This window comes from Bidens hawaiensis, unplaced genomic scaffold (genome assembly GCF_021521415.1).
Source record: "Bidens hawaiensis isolate Kalapana, Puna unplaced genomic scaffold, B.hawaiensis_p1.1 tig00010168_1, whole genome shotgun sequence".
Classification (NCBI taxonomy): domain Eukaryota; kingdom Viridiplantae; phylum Streptophyta; class Magnoliopsida; order Asterales; family Asteraceae; genus Bidens; species Bidens hawaiensis.
This window is the reverse complement of record NW_027491771.1, coordinates 160,376-180,370: the sequence shown is the minus strand read 5'-3', so window position 1 is coordinate 180,370 and position 19,995 is coordinate 160,376. Positions and strand designations below refer to the sequence as shown.

At 35.6% G+C, this 19,995-nt stretch overlaps 3 pseudogenes across 1 annotated transcript; all 3 read right to left on the bottom strand.

Moving 5' to 3' along the window:
- Positions 1 to 10,543: 10,543 nt before the first annotated feature.
- Positions 10,544 to 11,646, bottom strand: LOC143534445 (F-box/kelch-repeat protein At3g23880-like; annotated as a pseudogene).
- A 1,268-nt stretch (positions 11,647 to 12,914) lies between these two features.
- LOC143534443 (F-box/kelch-repeat protein At3g23880-like) lies at positions 12,915 to 14,418 on the bottom strand (annotated as a pseudogene).
- Positions 14,419 to 16,915: 2,497 nt separating this feature from the next.
- LOC143534442 (AUGMIN subunit 8-like) lies at positions 16,916 to 18,834 on the bottom strand (annotated as a pseudogene). Its single transcript, XR_013135552.1, has 6 exons — positions 17,875 to 18,834; positions 17,662 to 17,781; positions 17,471 to 17,587; positions 17,294 to 17,383; positions 17,090 to 17,197; positions 16,916 to 16,966 (listed from the first exon to the last, which is right to left on the bottom strand). The product of XR_013135552.1 is annotated as an AUGMIN subunit 8-like (transcript).
- Positions 18,835 to 19,995: the final 1,161 nt, after the last annotated feature.

The window sequence follows — 19,995 nt, the reverse complement described above, 5'->3', positions numbered from 1 at the left end:
ATTCTACAGGCGTCCAAAGGGTTGTTCCTCCGCGGATGTTCCATCATGGAACATACACTTCATTGGAATCCGACACTGCAAAAGCAAAAAGCAGTTAGGAAAAGATGATAAAAAAAATATATATATATATATAAAATAAAGGCCAAAATAACCCTACGCACCTGTAGGGTCGACGACAGGCCTGTAGCCGCCAAACCCATCACCCGAACCTAACGGATATCCATCCAAGAGGTCAGGCAGATGGGAAGGAGGCAGAGATTGGCTTGACGCCCCAACCCCGGACATACCTGAAGGACCGGCCGTAGTCGCCGGCGCCGGAGGAGGCATAGCGGAGGCCGCCGCGGTAGAAACCAGCGGAGGTGAACTCACCAGAGGTGAACTCACAACCGCGGCCGTGGCTGCGGAAGAATCCACAGAAACATTCACCGCCGGCTCAGTGAAAGAATCAGTGAATATGGCACTGACAGCCGGCGGAGATGTCGTCACAGTTGGAACAGTTGGCTCAACTGGGCGAGCAACTGAACCAACTGAAGCAGGCGCAGCCGCCTGGGTCATCGCCTCAGGTAGGTTGACCAAGCCTACCGTCATGGGTCCGGAGGTGCTCCTCCCCGCTCCACCCTGGAATGCGGTAGCATCCACGCCTGTACAAAGAAGATATAAGTATAATGGCGGAAAGATATGAAGTTAAAAGTAAAGGAAGTTTGTACTTACGGGTTTTCTTGAGCCTAAAGGTGCGAACAGGCGGGAACGAACCCGATGGAGCCGGCCTCTTCACGCCGCTCACCGTCGTCGTCCTGGGCTGCTCGGAGGTGACAGTCGTCTCAGCCTCCGGAGCAGTGGTCTTATCACCACCAGGGTTCCCCGCCACCTCCTCGCTTTCGGTCTCTGAATCAGACCGATTCACCGGATCGGCAGTGGAGGCAACCTTCGCCTTCCCCTTCCCGCCGGCAGCCTTCTTCTTCCTCGCCAATAAAGGACCATCTGCGGATTCCTCATCAGAAGATGACAAAATTAGAGGAATTCCCGCAGAGGTTTGAGCATTGAGAGGGCGAGGGTCAAAAAGCTCTTTACCTGGCCGCCTGGCGCTCAGGATCTCGTGCCCTGGCGGGTAGACCTCCACGAACCGATCCGCCGTCTGCTCAAGGATGGGCAACTCGTTCTCATCTAGAGCACGAGTACCCATCCGTGCGGGACCATCACTCTCCCGCGGCTGCAGGAGAGACTGCAAGTCGTTTCCCTCTGAAATAAAAAAAGAAACAGTTAGAAGAAAAACCTATATCAATAAAGAAGAAAGAGCATACCGTAAGGGACAGAGTTCAAACCGTATTCGAGGACGATGGGAATCTGGGACGCCTCCTTCCACACCCGTCTCATCCCAAGCATCACCATCCCAGACTCCGCAAAGCGGTACACCGGAGTCTGGATCCGGGAGATCTTGGCGAACCACTCCGCCTCCTGGTGGTTGAGGGCGTGAAGGGCGGGGAGTGCTCTCCCATTCTTAAACGTCATCGCAAGGGGGACGACGCGAGCGGAGATAAAGAAAAACTTCCGCTTCCACGACCGAAGACTGCGCTCGGTAGCGCAGATCTTCAAACCCTTGATCCGATTGACCAAGGTGTACCACCCCTGGATGCACCTCCAGGAATAGAAGGTCATCAGGCGGTCAACATGGGGCTCCACGCCCAGAATGAGGCACACCCACTCAAAGTGGCGGATCTTGGCGATCGCCATCGGATGTACCTCCGTCAAATGCACACCGTGCCTCTCCAAGACACGGTATACAAACTTCGTCAATGGGAACCTGAGATTCCCATAAACGAAGAATGCAGCATACACCCCTATTTTGCCCTTGGGGGCATCGTACACCGTCTGGTGTGGCTCCGGAAACTCAGGCTCGAACGACTCGAGCATGAACTTCCGGACGATGTACTGAAGTCGTAAGAGGAGAACAGGGGTTTCCAGCTGATGTATGGTTTGTTGAGCGTTCGGCTATTGAATTGGCAGCCGGGTCTAACTCGTAGCCAAATGGTGCCTAATGAAAGCCCAACCATCTTATGACTGTACAATGACTATTTTCAGTATTTCTTTGATCGATATGACTATTTGGAAATCTTCCCTAGAGAATCCACTGCATACAAACAAGGGTTCATGAAAATGTCCAAAAATTCATGAGATGCTTAAAATGCAAACAATATCATAAATCAAATAATAATAAATCTTTGAAATTCAGAAATGAAGAAATAAGAAACAACAGAATACCATAAAAGATGAACAATTAATTCAAACATGACATATAAAGGACTTTATTTACTAGAAAAGATATTATTCGAAACCAAACACTCATTAGTTATCTAGCTAGTAGTTCAAAGCTTTCTTCATACCTTACCATCTGAAGGTTCTAACAATCAGGTCCGAATTTCAAAACCTTGATCCATCAATAATGTTGAATCATAAATGAAGAGGTAGGTCCCAGCAGAGCCCAGTTGGACCCGCAAGACTCACCTTGAAAAGGGACGTCTGCGCAGTTGAACCCGCAAGACTCCTTAACGGACGTCTGCGCGGTTGAACCCGCAAGACTTAACTTGAAGGGACGTCTGCGCCGAGACCAACTGGATCCGCAGGACCCACCATGCTCAGAGACGTGACGTCCTTACGCGCAGTACGCAAGCTGTTCCCGCAGGAAAAGCCTCCCAATGGTGAAGTACTCTGCCTGTTCCCGCAGCTGCGGATACAAGCCATCAGGGAAGGCTACCTGCGCAGCAAAGCTACACGCACAAGGCACTTAACTCTCATAATAATTTAGTAATGTCACCTGAAGAAGGAATGAGCAAAGCAGGGAATACTCCCGCACAAAGCCGGGAAAACTCCCGCCCAGATGAGCCAGTCCGTACGATACTGGAGGATCTTTTGTACTGTACCTGACGAGGTATGGACAAAAGATCTGACCAAAGATACGACAGCTCACTGACAACAGTATGACGAGCAGCACGCTCTTGTACTGTATGTCACTATTAGCCGCTGCCTACTCACCAACCTGTCGGAGGACGTGCATGGCATGGCCTGCAGTTGGTGGAACAGGAATAGTACACAACCGGCCTGGTCACTATCAGCCGCTGCCTATCCACCAACCACCAGCATGGCATGTGCGTAGCCCACAGTTGGCAGAACAGGAACACTATTCAGCCGGCTGTACCTTCTTGGAAACCTACCTTCGGCTATAAATACTCCAACACCTTGGAATGGTATGATCTCATCTTATATCATATATCTTATCTCATATCTTGATATATTACCTGATATCTGCTCTAGTCATTCTCTTAATATACACTTATATTCAAGAGCAATCTAGTCTGATTCTCACGCCGGAGGGTGGTCACAAGGAGGTACCCCCCCCCCCCTTCTCAGTGACGAGCTCACGGTGTCTGTTTTGCAGGTTATCAGAAGAACCATCTTTGCCGGGTCTAACCCCTCGTGGGAAACATCTATTTAACCCCCAGATTATCCGTAATCTGCCCGGGGTCGATTAGTGTTTCTTCGATAAAGGTGCATCATAGTAAGCCACTAAATCACCATTAGTAAAGGATCGAGTCACAACAAGTAATTCATAAAGGTGCCAAATATGAAATATATATAGTTCAAACAAGACGTTTAACTAGAAAAAATAGTAAAAGTTAAAATTCAAAACCTCACACTCACCATTGAATACCTGTTATAAGTTCCGGTATACTGTATATAGCCGCGGCTGGCTTCCAGCGCCCGATGTGGAAGGGAGGTCTTCGGGGAGGGCATCGCCTGGTAAGGAAAACAACGAAGAAAACACCACCTCGGGGCTGTCGCAACGTGGGCCGAAAGCCTAAACAAATTCTTTTGTGATTCTCCTCTTTAGTCCAAGGGAACACAGTCTCCCCACAATGTGTCACTCTTTCTTTGTCTAGTAACTCAAGGCTTTCCACATAAGTATCCATCTCAAGGTTGAAACAATAAGGCCCAAAATTCACAAGTTTTGTCAACAACTTTGTTTCAAGATTATAAACTGTTGGTCCATCATAATATGCCACTATATCACCATTAGTAACACCTTGAAAAAACTCTTACTCCATCACTATATACCTCTGCCTCAAAGTTATAAAGCATAAACCATGATTCAACATTATTGTACTCTTTCATTACCCTAATACTCCAATTATAATCTTCTTCTTCTTCCCAGCAAACCACTGCTAGACAACCATTTATGATTGTTAGCTGTGTGATCCTCCAATGTGAATGTGAAGGCAACAACATGTGACCGAAAACATGTGTATTCATATCAAATGTCAATATGTAACGAATCCGTTGTTAGTCAGACAGTTCGGTTAAACAACCGTCAACCACCCAATGCAATATTCCGTTAAAAAAACACGCCTTCAACTTCACACGATAAAACCTGGAAGACGGGGAGGGGGTCGCCTTCCACTAGTCGGTTTTCAACGAGTATATATAAGCATTAGTTTCATCTAACTTGTGTCTTTTGTAGTAAGAAGACCACAAGCTTGTAATCATCAATGATGGAATCAAAACCAAACCCTAAAGCAACCCCAAAAGATCCTGTAGTGCTTTTCAAGCAAGGATGACGTGGCACCATAAATTCCCGCCTAATTGTCAAGTTCCATAGCATACTAATTTCGTGGTAACGGAAACAGATAATTCCGTTACACGAACCGACAACTTCAGTGTCGGTATTATGAGGGGACTCGACTCCGGGTACACAGTACCTGGAGTCGGGATCCAACGGCAACTGGTCTATGCCGACCGGGTGTAATGTATAGATGTTTTTCAACTCACGGTTTCCGCAGTTAATAAGGTGTTTGATAAAGAACTTTTTAGGGTTTTTAGAACAATATCGAAGACGGTAATTGCGGATGAAGTCCTCATGCGAGAATGCCAGTATTTGGAGAGTGATCTTAACCGAATGATGGATTTGGGTGGTAGTCTTGAAAAGATATCAGCCAACACATCATTACATATATCATCGGACATTGTGAGTTGATCGAATGATGGTTCAAGATCAAGAAAACAATGACAGATTCTTGAATGAATATTGGCATATGTTATCTAGCTATTCTAATTAATAAAATAAAATAAATAGAGACTATTGTCATGTTTTGGTTAATTATCACAATTTTTTCCCTCCAAAACTAATATACCCTAATATATGTAATAAATCAATAATTATTCACTTTTCTTTTACACTATATTTATATAATATCTATATATTTTTAAAATATAAATATTAAAATATTATTTTACTATATATTTCAAAATACTTAGTGAATTCCAAAAATTAGCAACAAATCATGTTTCTCAAATAAAAGTTGTTTTGGGTTTTTTGTGGATGTTAAATTTGATTTTATGGGTCAAAAATTGGTAAATAGATTGTTTGGTACAAGTTAACTACATTTAGGTCAAATTTTGTTATGGGTCAAAAATGAAAATTTTGAGCATTTTTAAAAGTTTGAGAATCCAAAATAGATTTATCGTCAAATTTGTTATGGGTTCAAAGTGTTGATTTTAAAATGTCAAAAGTATGAACGTTAGAATTTTAAACATGGTTCGGGTTTCAAGTTTATTTTTAAGGGCATTTTTTGAAATAATCAAAATGTTCGGGATTTGGCAAATTAACTATTTTTCCTCAACTATTAACACTTAAGAAAAGATTGCGAACACTTTCGACATGCCACCCCTTTGTCTATCAATGCTTCTAACTTTTATCAAATTTCAAATATTTATGTCAACATTAATTTTTCCTTCAATGGTGATCAGAACGTTATATAGGAAGCATGTCATGCAAAACTATGCTCAATTGAACCAAAATATTCACAAAATTGAATGAGTTAACATGTTATTTTTTATGTTGTCATTATGACAAAGTCGAGAAGCCCTCTGAAACTTATCAAAAAAATTTTTATGGTGTAGCTCAGAAAAACATAGTTCTTGAAGAACATTCATTGTTACAATTTATTATTCTACTTTCTTTTGATGGGTGGTAAATTGATAAATATATCAATAAAGGTAACGTCTCTTTTGTATTTAGGCTGAGTGGTTAGAACTACTATCGTATGAGAAATCTTATTTTCGAAATTGATTCATAACCAAAATTCTTTCAACCATACATATATGACCCCGAGAATGAATTTTTTAATACAAAGAAGCATTATCGGATACGATTTTGCACGGACATTTTTTATTAAATTCATTTAAAAAAACCATTTTGTGATATAAATAAAATCAATTTATGTACACATTGTATAAATACAAGCATAGATGTAATGCATTTTTTTTCATATACGTCATTTAATTATTTGTTTTACTTATAATTTTATAATTTGAATTATCCCGTGTGTAACACGAACTCTAAAACTAGTATATATATATATATAGAAGAATCATCTCCTAATTAAGCTGGATAAAGATATACCTAATTTAACTATTAAATATTAATAACTTTAAAAAATTAATAACACGGGTTTGATTGATTTTTATTAATTAAATTATATATGTAAATTTAAGATCCATAGCTATTTTTGAGAGCCAAAATGGTTGTAGTTTAGGCTTGTTTAAAACAATTAAGCTCAACTAGGTAGCTTACCCGAGCGTTGTGCAAGGCTAACTTTGTATCTATGTTTCACATTGCGTCACGGATTGCTATAAGTGACCATAACAAAAATAAACGAAAAAAACAAAATGGCATATCACTTATCCAGTTAATGGCTTGAAAAGGCATATTTGAAACAACGTATATTTGATTCGATCGGTATCAGTTGGGTTCATGACGATATCGGCACTTAACCCAAAAAATAAATTTGTAAAGGCCTAAATACTAAAAACTCAACATATTTAAAAAAATGATGTTAAAAATTACTTTAGCAATTTAAAATTTTAGCATTGGAATAATCATTTAGTCAAATTATAAAACAACTGAAAAAAATAATAAAAAAGAAAAAAATAACTAAAAATAAGCAACTCAAAAATATATGGAAGCGTTTAAGAATCAAACCCGGATCAAAAGAATGACAACAAGCTATACTTAACACCAGACTACCGTTAAACTATTGCTTATATCTCATCTTTCAAAGATATATATATATATAATATATATATATATATGGCGGGTGCCCGCGCGATACAGCGGGAAACATATACTTTAGTAATCACGTAACAAATTTATGGGTGTTCATTGTTTCGCTTGAAATTGTGAAACCGTTCGCTGGTTCGGTTTCACGGTTGAACTGAAGCTAACTGTAAATATTGAAGGCATTTTGAAATTTTAATTATTTAGTTATGTGGTGTTAGATATGTTCTATTATATATAAATACATATATATATATAGTTAAAATACAACTAAGCAAATTTTATTTAATACGAGTAAGCCTGTTTATTATAACTTTAGTTTAGCCTAAATTCTGGTATGATTTTTTGTTGGTTTTATTATTGTTATGATTTTGTCTTCTATCTATTCCAATAAGGTTTATCATTTACGTGACCAAAATTATCTTTGTTTAGATTATGATTCTCTTAAATAGTTTATTAATTAGTTAGTGCTTAATTTGAAATGAATGTGTAGATAGTATTAATAATTCTTATTTTAAACTCAATTTATTATCGAAGTACAAACCAAATCGGAACCTAACTATTGGTAATGGTTTGCCTTGGTCGGGTTTCAATTTTCAACGATTCAATTTTGATTTTTGTTGAGAAAAACGCTACTAACGTTTTGGCTCATGGTTTACTTTAAAACCATCAAAATCGGACCACAACACTCCCCAATGCAATTTTTGTTAACTTCGAAAACTATAGCAATATGGTAATCAAATTAAAGAAAATAAAATTCTCGTTTTTATGGTGTAAATTTTTTTAAAAAAATATTAGCATATGAAAAAGTTATGATCGTTTAATAATCGTGGGAGAAGTTGGGTTAAAAATGAAATTATAAAAATATATATAGGTAAAAGATAAAGGACCAATGTTGTAACTATTATTTAAATTTACAAAATTTAAAGAATTAAAATTGTAACTATTTAAATAAACAAAAAATGCACGTGAGATTTAAGGTTAAAATGACCCTTATACCCTTAATGAAGATATTACTATATGCTTTAATGGTTGTAAAATACTTAAAAACGGGCGTCTTAATTTATCATTTACTTATATAGTATAGATATAGATATATATAAAACACTAATTAATAAAATATTTAGAAAAATGGCTTTGTGACATCAAACCACGGTTTTTTAACTATATATATACTAGTTTTAGAATCCGTATTACACACGGGATAATTCAAATTATAAAATTATAAGTAAAACAAATAATTAAATGACGTATATGAAAAAAAATGCATTACATCTATGCTTGTATCTATACAACGTGTACATAAATTGATTTTATTTATATTACAAAATGGTTTTTTTAAATGAACTTAATAAAAAAATGTCCGTGCAAAATCGTATCCGATAATGCTTCTTTGTATTAAAAAATTCATTCTCGGGGTCATATATGTATGGTTGAAAGAATTTTGGTTATGAACAAATTTCGAAAATAAGATTTCTCATACGATAGTAGTTCTAACCACTTAGCCTAAATACAAAAGAGGCGTTACCTTTATTGATATATTTATCAATTTACCACCCATCAAAAGAAAGTAGGATATTAAATTGTAACACTGAATGTTCTTCAAGAACTATGTTGTTCTGAGCTACACCATAAAAAAGATTTTGATAAGTTTCAGAGGGCTTCTCGACTTTGTCATAATGACAACATAAAAAATAACATGTTAACCCATTCAATTTTGTAAATATTTTGTTTCAATTGAGTATAGTTTTGCATGACATGCTTTTTATATACCGTTCTGATCACCATTGAAGGAAAAATTAATGTTGACATAAATATTTGAAATTTGATAAAAGTTAAAAGCATTGATAGACATGGGGGTGACATGTCGAAAGTGTTCGCAATCTTTTCTTAAGTGTTAATAGTTGAGGAAAAAATAGTTAATTTGCCAAATCCCGAACATTTTGATTATTTCAAAAAATGCCCATAAAAATAAACTTGAAACCCGAATCATGTTTAAAATTCTAACGTTCTTACTTTTGACATTTTAAAGTCAACACTTTGAACCCATAACAAATTTGACGATAAATCTATTTTGGATTCTCAAACTTTTAAAAATACTCAAAATTTTCATTTTTAACCCATAACAAAATTTGACCTAAATCTAGTTAACTTGTACCAAACAATCTATTTACCAATTTTTGACCCATAAAATCAAATTTAACATCCACAAAAAAGCCAAAACAACTTTTATTTAAGAAACATGATTTGTTGCTGATTTTTGGAATTCACTAAGTATTTTGAAATATATAGTAAAATAATATATTAATATTTATATTTTAAAAATATATAGATATTATATAAATATAGTGTAAAAGGAAAGTGGATAATTATTGATTTATTACATATATTAGGGTATATTAGTTTTGGAGGGAAAAAAATTATGATAATTAACCAAAACATGACAAGTGTCTCTATTTATTTTACTTTATTAGAATAGGTAGATTTGATCGTTTACCCTCAAGTATAATGGGTGTAATATATTGTGTCCTATGATCGAGATCAAACAACTAAGTTCTTGGATCAGTCTTCTTAGAGGCTAGCGGAAATCACCTCTAAGTAATCGAGATCTCGGATCTTGTTGTGGATTCGTTATTTACCGAGAAGGGAAGTGAAGAAAGAAAGTGGGAAAGTTATTGGATGGATAAGATATTAAGTATGGCAAAGGTTTTAGTTGCATGTGAGGCTTCAAGCTTGCAATATTCATAGTGCAAGTCTTATGCACTTTGTTTTATTTTATTGGGCCTAATAGGCTTGTTTACAAGTGACCTTACGCCCAAACATACAAGTTATGACAAAAGACGATTACTTATAAACATAAATAAACACGATAATACAAAAGACTTAATATACAAAATAGGGCCTAACGTATATATATCACAATAAGTGGGGTGTTTGATGAGGACTTTAGCATTAAAATTTAGAAGACAACAACATATATGATATATGTTGATGTTTTCTTAAGAGTTAAGACACATCACCGTCATAAGTTTGAGTTGATTACATTAAATCTTATAATTTTATTAATAACAAATTTAAATAATAATAGTTTCATTAAATGTTTAAATAACATCAAAATAATAAAATGTAAATAATAATAAGAATAATTAACCTATCTTTCTGTTATTTGTTCTTTGCAATTGGCCTTTTATAAGGAGAGAAAAAGCTTATATAGACAGAAACATAACCTTGGCATTGGTTTTAAACAAAGCTGTTACACAAAACAATCACCAAAAAAGAAAAGGTTCACTTGCAGAAATCATTAAAAAGCTACCGAACATTTAGATTGAAACACAACTTTCAACGAGAAAAATACTAAAAATGTATAATTCAAAATCAAATACTCATCGTTAACACCAGTGATAAACAGATTCTTTTTCGATTATCCCCTATCAGCTAATGCAGTTTTCCGCAAGTTGTTGCTCTTTGTTTGTCTAATAATTCAAGGCTTTCTACATATGTTTTCATCTCCACGTTCATACAATAAGGTCCAAATTTCAAAAGCTTTGTCAACAACTTTGTTTGAAGATTATAAATTGTTGAAAAATCATGGTATGCCACCACATCACCATTATTAACGCCTTGGAAAACTCTCATTACACTAAAAGATAACTCTGCTTCAACTTTAAATAACATAGACCAAGATTCAATATTATTGTACTCTTTCATCACCCAAATATTCCAACTGTCACCACCTTCTCTAGTAACCACAGCCAGCCAACCATTTATGGTTGTTAGTTGCCTAGTGATTCTCATTCTCCATTGCCTAGGCAACAAAATGTGGCCACAAACATGTCTATTCATATCAAATGTCAATATAAAGCGCTCTTCGGGTGATGGCATGTTTAGATGACCGTCGACCAACCAATGCAATATTCCATTGAGAAAACATGCCTTCGAATGCACATTATAAAACCGAGTAAACAAAGAAGGGGCCACCCTCCACGAGTCTGTTTTCAACTAGTATATATATATATGCATACTTCCTATTAATCCATATTTGACATATGATATAGCCACAATATTGTAATCATCAGTGATTGGGTCGAAACAAAACCCTAATACCACCTCACGAGATTTGAAACAAGGATGGCATGGCACAATTAGCTTGCGCCTTATCGAAAAATTCCATAGAGTAATATCTTTATCATGTAGACACAGAATGCCGTTACACAAACCGACAAATTCAGTAGTTCTATCTTGATAAGGGAACTCGACTCCTGGTATGCCAATATAGTCAGATTCTTTATCTAGCCGTAACTGGTCACTCGAGTGTAAGTATAGATTTCTTTCGGCCGGTGTTTACCGCGATAAGTGAGGTGTTTGATGATGACTTTTGGAGGGTTTTGAGAACATCAAAGGCAGTGATCATGGAGGAATTCGGGGCTGAGAAGACGAGAATGCCAGTATTTGGAGAGTGATCGAAACCGGATGATGGATTTGGGTGGTACTCTTTCGAAGATTTGAACCAACATATCATTGCAGACATCATTGGACATTGTGTTAACTGTTAAGGTATCGAATAATGGTTCAAGATCAAGAAAACAAAGGCAGTACGTTTCTTGAATGAATGGCGTTAGGTCATCTCCTAATTAGAAAACCCTCAAGTCCACCGAATTATTATTCATCTAGCCCAACTTGAATTTGGAGACTAGCCCACTAATTAATTAAATGTGCTATATGTACTGAAGGACTATAAAATAAGAGAGATTTTTGACACGTGACGCCACATCAGCAGAGGGGCGATTTTCATTTTAGAGGTGTAGTGGTGTTATAGTGCAAAAAATCCCCCCCCCCCAACCCCACCCCCGTTTCTATCGTCCATTTATAGCCTAGGGGGCGGTGTTGTAGGCCTTTATCACGCAAAAAAAATCCCAACTTATCGCCCCACTACACACACTCTAACTAGTTTAATTTAGGCATCAATAATGTGAACATCTCTTTAAGCATATTTTACTTTTCAATTGATCGAGTGCTCTAACATCTTAGTTTTTTTATTTTTTGTTTATTAGTTATATTTTGAGTTTATATTTTTTTCTTTCTTGATATTTTTTAGGAGTTTTATTTGAGGCCACAAATACTTCTTATACTTCTCACTTGTATTTTTTTTCCTTTAACTTCAATAGTATTAACCTTATTTATAATCATATTTAACACAATGAATATTTTTTACCTGCAAAGAAGCTATAGAACTCAAGAGAACTTCACATTCATTTAGAAGAGCTCTTTCATGTGCCACTACATTAGCAACTTCATATGCGGTTTTCTTTAGCATTGTTTTAGTGAAGCAACATTTCATAACCCGGAAGTTTTGAAAAAACGTCATTCAAGAGGGAGTGTTATGAGTTAGTACACAGGTTATATGAATCACCACCATAAGTGATATGAATCGCCACCATAGTTGTGATGAATCACTACCATAGACTATGTGGATGAACTCTTTTTCAAACATCCGTATATGCCTAGAATGCTTCTTGATGGATTTTGTACACACCGTTTGTACAAGAGATAAAATCTACTCCTCTTTATATTCTTTCTAAGTTGTAGTTAGGTTAAAACATCAATTTTGTTATAATATTGGTTATATTATAACAAAAAAAAAATATTTATTTATTATTATTATTATTATTTTGACGTGAGAAGATGATATTTTTGTAGAATATTTTGATAATAATTGTTAGTTCTTTTTCTCCTATTGTTTGTTTCGTGATCCCCTGCTTCAAGATCCCCAACGCCAAGCTTCTTTTATTTATCATCATGAATCCTTTCAAATCTCTTCAATGTCATTATCGTCAATCACAACCATTCCATACCGACAACACAACAAACGATCCAAAGTAGACGCCGTTTCTACAAAGCAAGCATTGTTAAATGGGATACAAATGTGACAAATGCATTGATAACTAGCATTTCACATGTTAACCTTATATTATCAACATAGACAAAGCCTTTGTGGGTTAGCAAATGGTTCAAATTAATAAGAAGAAAAGATTAAACAAAGCATACATGGTTTAAAATTTAATCAACATCTTAGATTAAAACACGAATTTTCAACGACTACGAAAATACTAAAAGGCATGATTCAAAATCAAAAACTCATCGTCTAATTATACCTGCATAAACGGATTCTTTTGCGATTATCCTCTTCCGTCCAATTAGCGAATACAGTTTTCCCGTAAGTTGTCGCTCTTTGTTGGTCTAACAATTCAAAGCTTTCCACATATGTTACCATCTCAAGGTTAAAACAAGAAGGTCCAAATTTCATAAGTTTGGTCAACAACAAGGTCCAAATTTCATAAGTTTGGTCAACAACCTTGTTTGAGGATTATAAACTTTCCATCCATCATAGTATGCCACTATATCACCATTATTTACACCTTGAAAAACTCTCATTGCACCATTATAACCCTGCTTTAAATTTAAACAGCATAGACCAAGATTGATCAGTATTATTATACTCTTTCATCACCCAAATCTTCCAAGTGTCATTACCTTCCCGACAAGCCACAGCTAGACAACCATTGGTGATTGCTAGATGTTTGATTCTCCAACGCCTAGGCAACAAAATGTGGCCACAAACATGTCAATTCATGTCGAATGTCAATATAAAACGAATTGGGTTCATGCGCTCTTCAGGCGATGGTTCGTTTATATGACCGTGGACCAACCAATGCCATATTCCATTGAGAAAACATGCCTTCGAATGTACATTGTAAAACCAAGTAGTCGGGGCAGGGGTCGCTCTCCACGAGTCTGTTTTCAACGAGTATATAAATGCGCCATCACTTCCTTTTAATCCATATTTGTCGTAAGATATTTGCAACAATCTTATAATCATCGGTGATCGGGTCGAAACGAAACCCTAATACCACCTCACTAGATTTTAAACAAGGATGACGTGGCACGATTAGATTGCGCCTTATCGAAAAATTCCATAGACTAATATCTTTACCATGTAGACACAGAATGCCGTTACATGAACCGACAACTTCAGTAGTACGATATTGACAAGGGAACTCGACTCCTGGTATGTCAAAGTAGCCAGATTCTTTATCTAACGGCAACTGGTCGCCTGAGTGTAATGTATAGATTTCTTTGAGCCTGACTTTTGGAGGGTTTTTAAAACACCGAAGGCGGTGAAGGTGGAGGAATTCGGGGCTAAGAAGTCAAGCGTGCCAGTATTTGGAGAGTGATCGAAACCGGATGATGGATTTGGGTGGTAGTCTTTCAAAGATTTGAACCAACAAATCATCACAGATATAGGCAGACATTGTGTTAGTGTTACGTACGGTGTCGATGTTGATCAAAACAAAAGTTGAATGCTGGTTCAAGATCAAGAAAACAAAGTACCGTTTCTTGAATGAATGACTGATTAAATAGTCTTTTAAAAATCCACCGACTTCTTTTTTGAATACTTGTGATGTTTAAGTTGAAGCCATGTATTTCAATATTTAACCGTAAGTTACTTGATGATCAAGGCATTATTACCATATAAACCATATCTAATCAAATCTAACTACCTAATCTAATCTAATCTAATCTAATCTAATCTAATCTAACTATACTATTAAAGCAAGATAATTTTTCCATATGACACCATTATAGAGTGTTCATATTGGATTCCACATACACAATTCCCTTAAATACATTTTCCACCTAATTAGCATTTATTAAAATGTATAACAATTCATTAAATGCATAAAATCCTTTATCCATTATTTTTCATTTAATTACCATTCTTAAATTATATTAAGTTATTTATATATATTGAAAAGACTAATCTTTAACCTTTTACGATTCAATATAAAATTTTTCATTAATTTTATTTTATAATCATTTAAATCAATAACAAAAGTTCGACTATATAAATCAATACAGTGGCTAAAATATTGGAAAATTATTAAATGGTGAAAATCATGGACAAAATTTTTAATTTTTTTAATATTCATGTATTTTAATTTTAACACTTTAAGTCATAATTTGATTTAAATGAATATAAAATATAGGTCATAAATAAAAATTATTATATGAAATAATTGAATTTACGTATTACATATAATAATTTTTATTTTTATTATAATTTCCACCCGTGTGAAACACGAGATCTAACCTAGTTACAATTAAAACACTAAACTAACTTGATCGGTTTGTCAACTTAAGTCCTTCAATATTCACTACGATCCAGAATTACCAACAAATAGTTTATTTAGACATCCACAAGTATAATTTGGAATATCTTTTTAATTTAAGCATATTTTTAATTGAAGTAAACAATGTTTTAAAAACCGGTTTATACCGGATACCGGGCAAGTGGTCGGTATGTTTTAGCCCAGGGAGAACGGTTTGTAATTTGAACCGTCGATATTACCAATAATACTGGCTTCTACCACCATACCAGTTCAAGCAATAGGTAAATTTTCTTGCTTAGACTTTTAGCGGCCCATATTTACCTCCGACTAAAAGTATTAACCTAGCGGCATTTCCTATACTATCCAATTGATTAGTTATAACCTAGCTACCTTTCCTATACCATAAAATCATGTACTTTTGGATAATTTTTTAGTTGAACTTGTATATCACTGCAAGGTTTAGGAGCAATAGCAGCGATAGTTGTCGCTGCTAATAACCATAAGATTCACCGCTAAAGGCAATAGCGACGATATGTCGCCACTAAAATGCCGTTGGTAAAGCTTCGCCTTTATTACAAACAAATCTTCATTGAAGCTAAAAAAAGGTGTCGCTAAAGCTCACATGACACGTCATCAATTGTCGCCCCAAAACCTAATGCCACGTGCCCACGCAATCAACTAGCGTCGCGAAAAGTCTAATGCTAACGTCATTAGTGGTGAAGCTTGGACGAGGACGCTGGGGGACTCAAAATGTATACAAAATTTCATAAACGAGGGGGGTCGGCTTCAAATTTTCAGTTGAAAACAGGTAACTTTACACTATGTATACAAATTTTCAGACGTTGGGGTAAATTTATACTACTACGAAAAAAACAAGGGGCCAGGGCCACCCCTGGCCCTCATCATTCTTCGCCAGTGAACGTCATCGTGTTAAGTATTAGTGGCGACATTGTAACGTTTTTATGGAATTATAGAATTAACTAGTCAACCCCGTTGAATCACCTGATACAATCCGTTATACCGTTTTTTAACCAAAGTTTTATGGTTTATAAAATGGGCCTGGATCTGGGCTAAACTTTTTAGGCAAGCCTGTATCTAGGCCGAACGAAGATTTTTGATGTATTAAAGATGAGACCTAATATGAGTACCAGAGTATGTGACCGTACTATTGTGCTTGAATATCTTTTTGTTACATTTGTTATTATTACTATAATAAATTAGTTATTATTGTAACTTTTAATATTTTCAATATTTAAATTAAATTAATTATAATAAATCCGGGTTTAGACTTTTGGTTTAACCGGTCAAGCACGTAGATGGGACTGCTGATCTGATGTGTTCTCTTAACTTAAAGCATTATTTATCTGTGCGCTTCCGGTATTCGGCTAGCTTAACTGATAAACTAAAAACATTTGATTTCTAATGTAATTAATATGTACTCTTTATAAGTATATAACTATGACATTCATGGTCATATTACAAATTTCCGCTTCTTAGGAAACCTATACACTCAGCATGTCTTATACTACGACGTGTGTCGATATTTTTCGTCACGCACGAGATGACAAAAGGGTAATCTGGGGTTCACCAATATAACTCTTTATCGTTAAGTAACATTACTCGTTGCTTTGTTGAGTCTTTACTCTTGTTTCATTTGTACTAGATGTGTCCTAAGGCTGTACTCCTTTTCCTGCATATAACAAACATTAAAGAAAAAAAATAAACTTTGTTGTTTTTTTAAAATTTTTTTTTTTTATAGTATTAACCTTATTTATAAATTATAATCATATTTAACACAATGAATATTTTTTACCTGTAAAGAAGCTGCAGAATTCAAGAGTGCTTCACATTCATTAATAAGAGCTCTTTCATGTGCCACTACATTAGCAAGTTCATATGCCAAACAATTACTTTCCTCCAACTGTATACAGATATTAAGCATTGTTAATAAATAATTTAATATTATTTTATTATTTTATGCTACAAATTAGCAATATTCACACACAAACTTGTATACCCTTAATAGAGTAGGCTGCATAGTTGACTCCATTGTCTGCATTACTTCGAGCGCTGACCAAAGAGACGACTTCATAGTTTGACTATCCACCTGGAAATTTATAAACTTCAACTATTAATATATAAAATTTAGCGTAAAATTGTTACATATGTAAACATTTTTCCAACAAATGCATACCGTTGCACCTCCGGTTACAGGAAGTCTAAGAGTGCTTGACTTTAGATCTTCAATAGCACCCAATAAAGCAAGATTATGATCTTTTTCGATTTTAGCCCATTCGTTAAGGTAGTCCGTCTGAACCAAAGACGTCACGGTTAAATATTTAAGCCAAAAGAATTTTTTTTTAACTTAAAAATAAAATGGCTTACTTGTTGGTTTAAACACGAGTAAAGCTTTAACTTCACTCTCAACTGACTTAGCTCGATCTTCTTCGCAGCTACCGAAGCGTGCAGTTCTGAAGTACTTCTACACACATTATATAGAGATGTCTGTATTATGAAATATAATATTTTGATAGTTAAAAACTTAAAATGTAACACACTAATAAATTCAAAATGTAGATAGGAAAAATAAGTACAAACCTGAGCTGTTGATCTTTGAGACTTGAAGGCGGCTTCTGCACTGGCATTAATGTATCGCCATTGAAGTTGTCGGTTATAAAGTAACCGTAAATAATGAGCATCTTCAATCTGATCATTCACTTTTTTACCTTTTTTAATGTCAGCAACAAATGTAAGTACAGAAACTCTGTTTGAGCTGCAGGGTTGTCTCAACGGGCTAGATGGCCTAATGCGAGAAGGGCTAGCACTAGCCCGTTTAGAATGGACCGGGCTTATGGGCCTTGATTTTGAGCCAAGGCCCGGTTGCTTACTAGGTGAAGGCAACCGGGCTGATCCATTAGCTGGTAAACTTGAAGAAATATTTGCAGATTTTTCCAAGTGTGTTCTAACATTTATATTTGGTGCAGTTAAACTTTTCGTCGGCTTATCGGGAAAGTCAACGCCTTTGGTCAAACCTTTAGAGCTTGTTTTGCTAGGCCACCGGTTTTCTGTCTGGACAATGGCGTTTTTTCCTTTAAGTGGACTTTTTTTTCTCTCGGGTGTAGAGACTCGTTTTTGTGACACGTTTGATGACGGCTTCAGCGTGCAGTCGGTAAGAGCCTGAGGTGGCGGTTTCTCTCTTTTACTAGTAGAAATAGAAAATGCATTTGACATGAAAGAAACACTTAGACTACGCGTTCATGAAGGCCATAACGTTTCTGGTAATTTACCACCAACTGCAGCCTTCCGGGCCGCCAGGTCAACGTTGGCCAGCGTGTCATGGACCGGGGTGGACGGGTGCGATGACGAGTACGACGACGACGATATTGATGGTGATTGCGGTGTGACGGGCCGTTTTCTTTCTGTGGACACCGCTCTCGTTGATAAGGACGTTTTGGTAAATGTACCTCGTGTGTTTGGCGAAGCACAACGCCTCGGTGTAAGTGATCTATATCTAGAACTGACATTCTTCTCAATCTTTTGATTTGAATTTGACCACATTGATGCCTTAGATCATATGACAATATGATCAATACAGAGTCTTTAAATCAGTTTATTATAGGATCAGATGCTATATGCTTCCTTTATCATAAATCTTGATACTGTTACACATAGATAAAGATATAATATTATGATCAAAAAAGTATAAAGCTGATCAAAAGCATACTCTTTAGTCTTTACAGTCACACACAGATCTGAAAATAAGTATTAATTCTCAAGAATTTAACACTTTGATGCCTAAATCCTAGCATTATCAAAAAAAATAAAAATATATAAATCTAAGAATATATTGAAGCTTAAAGAGTATTAATATCATAATATGCACTTTACAGACCACACTTACAGCTCATTACTGAATATGAATGATCAATATTTGGAGGAAAATGAAAGAAAGAGAGCTACAAAGATAAGATATAATCATATATATATATAGAATATATTTCAATATATTAACCTGCAGTCACTTTCACAGACTTCATGCTAGAGTTAAGAATATAACATTAAATGAACAACTGTCTACTAGCATATGAGTGTATATAACATTTAAGATTTTAAACTGAAGTATGTTTTTTTTATATTTTTACAGTGAGTTTAAGTATACAGAAACAGACAAGTAGTTGAATTAAATTAATTAATAACTCTAAGTCAGCTGATTGAAGGTAATAATATATATAATAATATGAATTATGGAAACAAACATGGAAGACCATGTGCAGAAGAAGATCATTGTCCATCCCATCAATGCATTGAATCTGATTGAAACATAAGTTTATAATACATACAAACCAAGGTCAGAATTTTGTCACAAATTCATATATTTCATGTCTCACTATCAGATTTGAAAATATTTTAACTAATTAAGCAATTTATGGATAACTACTATCATAACTAGTTCATATATTTCATGTCTCAGTACAATATCACGACATGATAAGACATTAACTAGTTATGATAGTAGTTAAAATACATGAAAAACGAATGCCTATGATATCGGTTCGGTTAGAGCTGGCATAGCATGTGAGACGCGATACGATAAGACACAATTGATTACCTGTTGTGTTAGACACGAACACCACATGATGACTAACCGTTTCATTTTTTTCCAAACACGAACAAGTTTAAAAACAGGTTTATACAAAATGACCAGTTTAGGGACACGAT